General features: G+C 42.2%; 1 protein-coding gene across 4 annotated transcripts in view; it reads left to right on the top strand.

Annotated features, from left to right (window-relative positions):
• The first annotated feature begins 839 nt into the window (after window positions 1-839).
• SCAP (SREBF chaperone) overlaps window positions 840-9,752 on the top strand; it is a 93,897-nt gene continuing 84,984 nt past the window's right edge. For 3 of the 4 annotated variants that reach the window (XM_082411959.1, XM_082411957.1, XM_082411956.1), the window contains exon 1: window positions 841-1,052. The gene's annotated coding sequence lies outside the window, so the exon portion shown is untranslated. Of the gene's footprint in view, window positions 1,053-9,752 lie in introns of all 4 variants that reach the window. The other variant, XM_082411958.1, reaches the window with a different exon arrangement.

The raw sequence follows: 9,752 nt of genomic DNA, 5'->3' as shown, positions 1-9,752 counted from the left end.
GGCTTAGATCACAAAATATCATGAAAGCCATTCCTGGTTCTCTTTCTCCGGGGACCCCCTAACTTATCTGCTTATAGGAGGGCCCCACAGGGTCCTGCTCGATTTCAATGCCCCCTTTTCTCTGCTACTCCTCAGTCTTGAGGGAAACATGTATTGGACAAGAAAGGGAGTAACATTTTGGGTAGAGAGGATAATCATAAACTCGGCAGAGGAACTCGGTTTTAGGGGGACTTGGTTTCAAGCACCTGGTGAAGAGTAAACACTCGATGGACATAGCTATTGCTATTACAACAAATATGTGTTCCATGTAGAAGATGGTTACATGCCCGTGAGCAAATGGAAAAATCCTAACACCCTAATCCTCCACCCAGAGATATCCACCGACCATACATCAGCATCGCCCCAGACTCTTCTTGGATTGTTTTCAACAGAAAAGCTTATACCCTACAGCTCATTTTGAACCTTCTTTCAAGAACATCTTTCCACATTAGTTAAGTATTCATAAATCTTACCCTTTTAAAAGACTTTAAGGAAATCCATTTTATGGACATAATTTATTCGACCCATCTGCATTTATTGTATATCTCGGCTGCTTTTAATTTTTCGCTGTTATGAAACAGGGAACATGGGCAGCCTGTGCGTGGTCTTGCTAATTCCGCGGAACGTGTTGTTAAAAGCTCTGGTGCTCTACTCAAGGCTCTGTCCCAGCTTTGCGGTCCGCCCCGCCCCAGACCTCTCCCCAGGGGTCGTGTGACCAGTGTCCACCAGGGGGCGAGCGGGAGCCGCAGTTGGCTCGACCACGCATGCGCGCGCCACTGGGAGCACATGCGAAGGACGGTGGGGGCGGGAGCGGGAGGGGAAAGGTAGGAGGTGAGAGGTGAAGGGGCGGAGAGCTGCGCGGGCGCCTGGCGGCCGGGAGAGAGAGGGCGGGCGCCACGCCCGGACCGCGCGGGCCGGGAGCGCGCACGCCGCGCCCCGCCCCCGTCCCCGTCTCCGCCGCCGTCCCCGCCGCCGCTGCCGCCGTCGCCGCCCGAGAGCTGTTGCCGCCACAGGTACCGCTGAGCGCGTCCACACAGCGTCCGCTCCCGGGCCCGGCTCGGGCCTCCCGCTGCGCGGCCCCGGGAGTTCCGGGATGGGGGCCGCCGGGGGCACTGGCGCGCCGGCGTGGGCGCTGTCCAGCAGCCGTGCGGGCCGGGCTGAGAGACTGCAGCCAGAGAGGGGGCCGGGTTGCCGCGTCCCCAATCCCACCCTGGCCGCGCCCCCGTCCGGGCCAACCGCGCGCCCTCAGCCCTCCCCCTGGCCCCGGGGACCACTGGCCTGAGAGGGGGTCGCGCTGTTGCGCCCCCTGGCCCTGGGAAGCTGCCGGTTCTAGAACCTGCTTTTGGGCTGTCTGGGTTTTCCGGAGTGCGGAGGAGAGCACGCTGTCCGCACCTGCCTCTTTTGCAAGATCTGATTGAGAGGCAACACGTAGCTTCTTTGCTGGGTTTTGCTTGGTTTTTAGTTTTCTGTTTCGCTCAGACCTAAACATTGTTCACTGAGGTTGCCTCTTACTCTAGGTGGTTTATTACCTCCGTTCATCATGCAGGATCCTAACGTCAGAATAGCATTAGCTGCAGGGAGCCAGGGATCCAGACTGTTTGAGCCGTAGGTAGTTGTACAGGTGGAAATGCTCGTGGCCTAGGGGAGCAGTGAGTCCCCTCCTGGCAGGAGTTTGCCCTGTTTCGTGTCACTCACTGCCCCACCTTCTGTGGTGACAGAGCTGGGTGACTAAACTCCTTCTGGGGATTTTGTAATAATTTTTGTGAGGACGACATAGTAAAGGTTTCTTTAATGATACTAGCTTTGAGTGTGTTTCTGACCAAACGTTTGTGAAGTTTGGTTATGCAGTGTCCTTATTGCTGTGCTGCCATCTCAGGGTATTGTGCTGAAGACTGAAGCTTTTATAAGGGAGTCAGGGTCAAGGGTGTCTGAGAGTATTTTAGGTGTTCCTCTAATTGACGACCTATATCTTTTTAATGTATGTTGATAGAATTTAGGTTTTAGGTGTTTTACACATATGCAGCATTCCCCCGGGGCACACGATGTAAAAACCACAAAATATGTATAAATATATCTCCACACTCATTCTTTTGGTGATTTATTGAAATTGAAAGAATTATTTCTCATTTATTAATGAACGCGTCTGGTGTTTGAGAGCTCTCTTTTCTTTTGCTGTTGTGGCAAAAACAGCACCTCTCCAGAGGTCTCCATGTGCTTTATAATCACTGGTTTAGGTCCCCCTCCCCCATCATCTAGATTAGTTTACTGTCGGGAGGTGGGTATAAAAAGTCTACTACTCCTAGTTTATGCATAGAAAATGGAGGCATAAAGATTGTGAATTGCTTGAGGTCATATATGAACAAGTAAACTGTCCAGTTGGGAAATGAACCATACCTGTGGGGTTCAGTACACATGCATTTATTAACATTTGGTGGTAGACTTTAGGGGATGCTTACTGTCTTAGTGTATACATGAATGTGTCCCAAGGACCCTGGAATGACACTTAGGTTTATGTGTTATTTGCTTACCCTCACCATCGGTGGCCATTTGGTGGCCACCAGTGTTAGTTTTACCGGCTCCGATAGGTACTTCATGTACAGTTTGTGTCATCGCTCCCATTAAACAGATAAGACTGCCCCTCATAGAGAAGCTGGGTTGCCAGTGTCACCCAGCTTGGCATTGGGGATCAGGCCTTCAAACCAGGTCTGCCGAACTGCACCACCTAGCTACTTCCACTGTAACTTGCTCCCTTCCTGAGTTGGCCACTGAAGCAAAGTCCAGGTGACTTCTTTTGCCGCCTGAAGTAATAATTCTGGGTAAAATATTTATCCAGCACTTGGGCTGTCTAGATTCTGTGCTAGGTGCTCTCATAACAGCTTATCTCACTTAATCTTCATAGTAACCAGGGACGATGACACTGTTATCACCTCCTTAAATGATTAGTTTTTAGAGATGTTATCTGACTGGCCCTGGGTCACCTAGTGAGTTAGAAGCTGAGGCCAGGTGGAAACCCAGGTTTGTCTGAAAACAGAGTCCATGCTTTTATGCTGTTCTTGGACCTGCTGGCTTCACAGTCTTCTCCACTGCCTACCAAGCGAAAGGTAGCAGAGGAGGGTGTTAGGGGTGAAGGAAGGAACCCAGTGTCACAGACTTGAGTCAGAGATGGTGGAACTCCGCAGGAAGGAGACATTCATTTGGTCACTGTGTTTGACAGCTTCCCCTTGAGTGGTCAGGGGCACTGCCTGAGAATGTTTGCAGGGTTGCTGGGCCATGCAGCTTTGCAGTAGAGTCCAAAGAGGGGTGTGGGTGTGTAAGCATCAAGGGTGCACGTGGGTCTCAGGAAAAAAAATTAAAACGAATCTTTGTGTTTATTTCAGCCTTATTTAATTTTTATTTTGTATTTTATAATGTATACTCCGTATTATCACAGTAGCACATATATATAATTTATGTATAAGTATACGTATATTGGGGATATGTACTTGAATTTTTGTTGTTGGGGATTCATAATCAAAAATATTAAGAAACCACTGGTTTATTTGATATTTAACATTTTCTGAATTCATAAAATATGTGAAGTGTTATTTGTCCCATTTGTTCCTAAGTTGGAAGTCTAGTGAAGTTCAGTGTAATTCCACATAATCAGAGAAAGGGTATTTCATATTAATAACCAATTATAAATTACTTTAGAAATTGCAGTCCGAGTATGAAAGAGGATCTGGTATTTCAATAGTCTTTATGTCTCAAATATAGTACCGCTCTTAAGTTTGACACTATAGTGACTGATAAAGCCCTTCAGAGTTAAAATTTGGGGGAATTCCCTGGCGTTCCAGTGGTTAGGACTCTGCACTTTCACTGCTGAGGGCCTGGGTTCAATCCCTGGTCAGGAAACTAAGGTCCCACAAGCCACGCAGTGCGTCCAAAAAAATAAATAAATAAAGAAGAAGTTGTTAAAATTTTGTTGTTGAACCTTTTCTATCTTAAACATGTTAATTCAGTCTGAAGCCAGAGAGACTAAACTATTCAGTTTATGCAAATATGGCAGTTGTAATAGTCGTATTTGCACTATTTCCCAACCTTAGAGTATTTTCAAATCATCTAAATATTGAAATTCCAAATACGTTGATTCCTTATCACTTTTTACAAACTAGATTCTTCAGTTCATTCCACTGCAGTGGTTAGTACATTATTTCAAAATGAGCGGTTCCAGAATTATACCTAACTAAAAAATATCTTTGTCATCTTCCAGCTTATCATTTCACAATTGAATAGATTAGTGTTTGTTCAGGAGTTTAGGTTAAAATAACAGAATGGGTTTTGAGCAAGAAATATATTTTCCTAATTACATAAGCTGTTTTTATCCAGATGAGTTATCATTACTTCGTAACTAGGTTCTCAAACATTAGTGTGAATTAAAATTACCTGGAGGGATTGTTTTAACCCCACCTCCAGAATCCGTAGGTGAGAGGTAGGCCCTGGAATTTTAATTTCAAACAAGTTACCAGGTGCTGCTACTGTTGGCCTAGGGAACCACACTTTGAGAGCCATGGCTCTAAAACCAGAGCACGATGTCAGTGCTTTCATGTTTCATTCTGAATCTCATCAGCATCAGTCTTTTTTAAAAAAAATATTTATTTATTTATTTGGCTGCTTCGGGTCTTAGTTGCAGCATGCGGGATCTTCATTGTGGCATACGGGATCTTTTTAGTTGCGGCATGCGGAATCTTTTTTTTTTTAGTTGTGGCATGCGGGATCTTTAGTTGCAGCATGTGAGATCTAGTTCCCTGACCAGGGATCGAACTCGGGCCCCCGGCATTGGGAGTGCAGAATCTTAGCCACTGGAGCACCACGGAAGTCCCCAGCATCAGTTAGTCTTATAGTATAGTTTTGCCAAGTACGGTTGGTCCCCGAATTAATGATGATTCAACTTACAGTTTTTCCACAATATGACGGTGCCAAAGCAATCATGCATTCGGTAGAAACCATACATCAAATTTTGAATTTTGATCTTTTCTGGGGTAGTGATACGCGGTACATACTCTTTCTCGTGATGCTGGACAGCAGCATCGAGCCGCAGCTCCCAGTCAGACATGCAATCATGAGGGTAAACAACTGATACACTTATAGCCATTCTGTACTCAGACAATCATTTTGTTTTTCATTTTTAGTACGGTATTCAGTTAAGTTACGTGAGATATTCAACGCTTTATTATAAAACGGGCTTTGTGTTAGATGCTTTTGCCCAACTGTAGACTAACATAAGTAATCTGAGCACATCTAAGGTAGGCTAGGCTAAGCTATGATGTTCAGCCGTCTAGGTGTATTAAATACATTTTCGACGTACAATATTTTCAACTTAGGTTGGGTTTATTAGTATGTAACTCCATTGTAAATTGAAGAAGATCTGTACATAACTGGCTCTTGTTTTTAGTCAATTTCCTTTTTATTTTTAGATGATGTCATAATTAAGATTGTATTCTCAGTTATAGTGCTATTTCTGTTTTCCCTGCAGTTTCTAAGGTTCTTGAGGAATTAGAGTTTTTTTTTTTTAATTCGAGTCACCCAGGTTGAATAAAAATTAATAGGCGCACACTCAAGCACACACATACACACACATGTACACGCACAGATTTCAATTGTCTGTAATCCCAGTGGTAACCACTAGCAGGCTTCTTCTCAGGCTTCTTTCTTGCTCATTCTCTTGTTCTCTTTGTATAATGGGATCATACTGTTTTGTATCCATTTTCTGTTATTGTGTGAACATTTTTTCATGTATAAAACTATTCTAGAACATTTTTGGATTTTTAAAAACATGAGCTCTCATTTATTTATTTATTTTTAAAATATTTAGTTATTTATTTGGCTGCGCCTGGTCTTAGTTGCGGCATGCGGGATCTTTAGTTGCGGTACACAGGATCTAGTTCTCTGACCAAGGATTGAACCTGGGCCCCCTGCATTGGGAGCACAGAGTCTTAACTGCTGGACCACCAGGGAAGTCCTCTCTCATTTATTTTTATGTTTTCCAATGACTTTCTCTTTGAGCAGCCTTGTCCAACCCAGCTTGCTGTGTTTGGCTGTGGGCTTCGTTTGCACCTTTCGGAAGACTGCATTGTCACTCAGGAAGTCTTCAATCGTGGTCTCTCTCCTCTTCAACAATCTTCAGTAGCTCCCCACTCTCATGATCTGCCCCAAGCTGGCCTACCCACTCCTTCCCTCTACCAGGCTGTATTTATGCCACCTCATCTCCATGGGGTGATTAGTTACCTTCTTTCAGGTATGAGCCATGGTTTGGTTTGACATTTATTCTTGGTTGTCACCCCAGCAACAGTGACTGTTAGAAACATCAAGCCCTGCCTTCCTTCAGCAGGCAGTAGAGAACATTGCATCTCATATTCTTGTCAGGGAGGATAATCTTGAATTCTTCACCTCCCAAAAGCTATCCTGAGCTCAACTGTGGTAAAGGACATCCATGGGATTGTGCTGGAACATGCTTCAGTGTACCTGTTCTAGCAGTGTTTTGTCTTTGGATGAAACTGGATCATTAGGAAGCAGCATATTTCTGGCCTCCTTCCAGTTGTTTTGTTTTTTGTTTTTGTTTTAACTAAACTCACTTTGCGTGGCCCCATCAGCTTGCGTTGAGATCTATATTAGAAGTCCCCAAGAAAATCTGGAGGCCAATTAGAAATTTCCTTCAGGTCCAGTGCCTGGAATGGTCGTGCCTCTTCTGAACCATTGGGCCATTGGTTTGATTAAACCATACTGTGAACTGTGTCAGAATGGTTCCCTCTTTGCCTTGGCCCCTAGGGAGCTCAGAGTCTTTTTTATATTCAGAGTCCTCTGGCTTGTGCTTTCTGTATTAACCTTACTTCTGGCTTATAACATTTTTTTTTTTTTTTTTACAGCTAGATATTTTGCTCTTTCTCTCAAATTTTCCCATAAAATATATAACACATTTCATCTCTATTCTAAACATTACTGTGATTATATTCTTGTAGCCAAATCTATGTTCTCATCTGTTTCCTTTCATTTTTTTTGTACACTTGAATCCCTCTGAGCCCTGCTTTCCCCTGCCCCCTCCTATGTACTAATTCTTTTTTGTTGTTGTTCCATTTTTTTTTAATTGTGGTAAATACACAACTTAGCATATTAACCATTTTTAAGTGTACAGTTCAGTGGTATTAAGTGCATTCATAATTTTTTTTGCAACATCAACACCATTCTCTCCATATCTCTTTTCATCTTGCAAAACTGAAACTCTGTACCCATTAAACAATAACTCATTTCTCCTCTCCCAAGTCCCTGGCAGTCACCATCCTACTTTCTATGATTTTGACTACTCTAAGTATATCATATAAGTGGACTTATACAGTATTAGTCGTTTTATGGCTGGCTTATTTCATTTAGCATAATATCCTCATGGTTCAAGCATGTCGTAGCATGTATCAGAATTTCTTTCCTTTTTAAGGTTGAATAATATTCCGTGTATATACCACATTTTGTTTATCCATTCATCTGTTGACATTTGAATTGTTTCCACCTTCTGGCTGTTGTGAATGATGCTGCTATAAACATGGGTATACACATATTTGTTCAAGTCCTTGTTTTCAGTTCTCTTGGGCCAGTATGGAAGTGGAATTGCTGGATGGTAATTCTATGATTAATTTTTTAGGAACCACCATACTGTTTTCCACAGAGGCTGTACCATTTTATATTCTTACCAGCAATGTACAAGGGTTGCAGTTTCTCCACATCCTTGCTAACACTTGTTGTTTTCTGTTTTTTTTAAAGCTTTATTATTATTATTATTATTTTAAATAATTTTATTTATTTTATTTATTTATTTATTTATTTGTGGCTGTGTTGGGTCTTCGTTTTCTATGTGAGGGCTTCCTCTAGTTGTGGCAAGCGGGGGCCACTCACTGTCGCGGCCTCTCTTGTTGCAGAGCACAAGCTCCAGACACGCAGGCTCAGTAGCTGTGGCTCACGGGCCTAGTTGCTCCGCGGCATGTGGGATCTTCCCAGACCAGGGCTCGAACCCGTGTTCCCTGCATTGGCATGCGGACTCTCAACCACTGCGCCACCAGGGAAGCCCTAAAGCTTTCTTATTATTATTTTAAATTTATTTTATTTTATTTTTGGCTCCATTGGGTGTTCATTCCTGTATGTGGGATTTCTCTAGATGTGGTGAGCAGGAGCTATTCTTCATTGCGGTGTGTGTGCTTCTCATTGTGGTGGCTTCTCGTTGCACAGCACGGGCTCTAGGGCACATGGGCTTCAGTAGTTGTGGCATGTGGGCTCAGTAGTTGTGGCTTGCAGGCTCTAGAACACAGGCTCAGTAGTTGTGGTGCACGGGCTTAGTTACTCCGTGGCGTGTGGGACCTTCCCGGACCAGGGATCGAACCCGTGTCCCCTGCATTGGCAGGCAGATCCTTAACCACTGCGCCACCAGGGAAGTCTCGTTTTCTGGGGTTTTTGATAATAGTCATTGTAATGGGTATGAGATAGTATCTCTCCTTGTAGTTTTTTGGTTTTTTGCTAAGAAGTTTTTTAAAGATCACTTAAAATCAACACAGAAAGTGGTTACATAGTACAGCTCTCAACTATTTGCTGAGAATAAATTTTAAGAATAACTTTCTTCTTTTTTTTTTATATATAAACATTTTATTTTAATAATACTGTTTATCACTTCAGTTTACATCATTCCATTATGAAAATGTTTAACTGAAGAGAGGATATTTCTTCAAAACTCTAAATAAGCAGAGCTTTATCAGTTAAATTTACAGCAATACAGCATTTAGAAATACATAATTCTTCATTTTACAATAATACTTCCTCTTTAAAAATTTGTCATGGTTTGTCACAGATTTAAAGTACCAGGCACCTAATGCTATGAAAGGATAATACAGTATATGTAGTGTAAGTGAACCACATCTCTTCTCAAATATAGAGTCTTTCTAAAGTCCTGCCAAATTTGTGTGAACGTATTTGTTGAATAAATTAAACTTTTTTGTGTTGTTAATTTGTAATATTGTACAAAACTCAAAAATAACACCTGTACCTATTATAGGAAGCTTATTTTAGCATTTTACCTGTAAGAAACACTGATCTATATACTTAAGATGATTTCTTGAAAACATTTTCATAGTATAGTCCAGCATTTAACAAATCATATGTGAAAATAGTCTCCAGAACATTAAAATTTTATCCCTTGATTAGCATTCAAATTAAGAATAACTTTCTTAATGTTATACAAATGAGTAGTTATGACTTGAGATAAAGTGTCCATTGACAGCATCATACATTGATTCAGAAAGATATCTTCAATAACTAAGGCAGGAGTGAAAGTGTACTCTAGAAAAATAGAGGCTAGAAAGGAGCAGCATTTCTAAATCTCATTTTACATGTGTATTTTAAAATTTATAGGGACTTCCCTGGTGGTCCAGTGGTTAAGAATCCGCCTTCCAGTGATGTGGGTTCGATCCCTGGTCAGGGAACTAAGATCCCACATGCCGCAGGGCAACTAAGACCACACGCTGCAACTAAGATCTGAGGCAGCCCAAAATAAATAAATAAATAAGTATTTTTAAAAAAAATAATAAAATTTATAGCATAAGCAATTTAACAAGTAAATATCATAATTACAGAGTTGACCATTTTATTAATATTCCTGAAGTTCATATACTCAATTTGGCCTTAAAACCTTTTAAAATTCT

Source organism: Balaenoptera physalus (genome assembly GCF_965194825.1).
Source record: "Balaenoptera physalus genome assembly, chromosome: 11".
NCBI lineage: Eukaryota > Metazoa > Chordata > Mammalia > Artiodactyla > Balaenopteridae > Balaenoptera > Balaenoptera physalus.
Note: the sequence above shows the minus strand (reverse complement) of the source record. Positions and strands in the feature narration are given on the sequence as shown.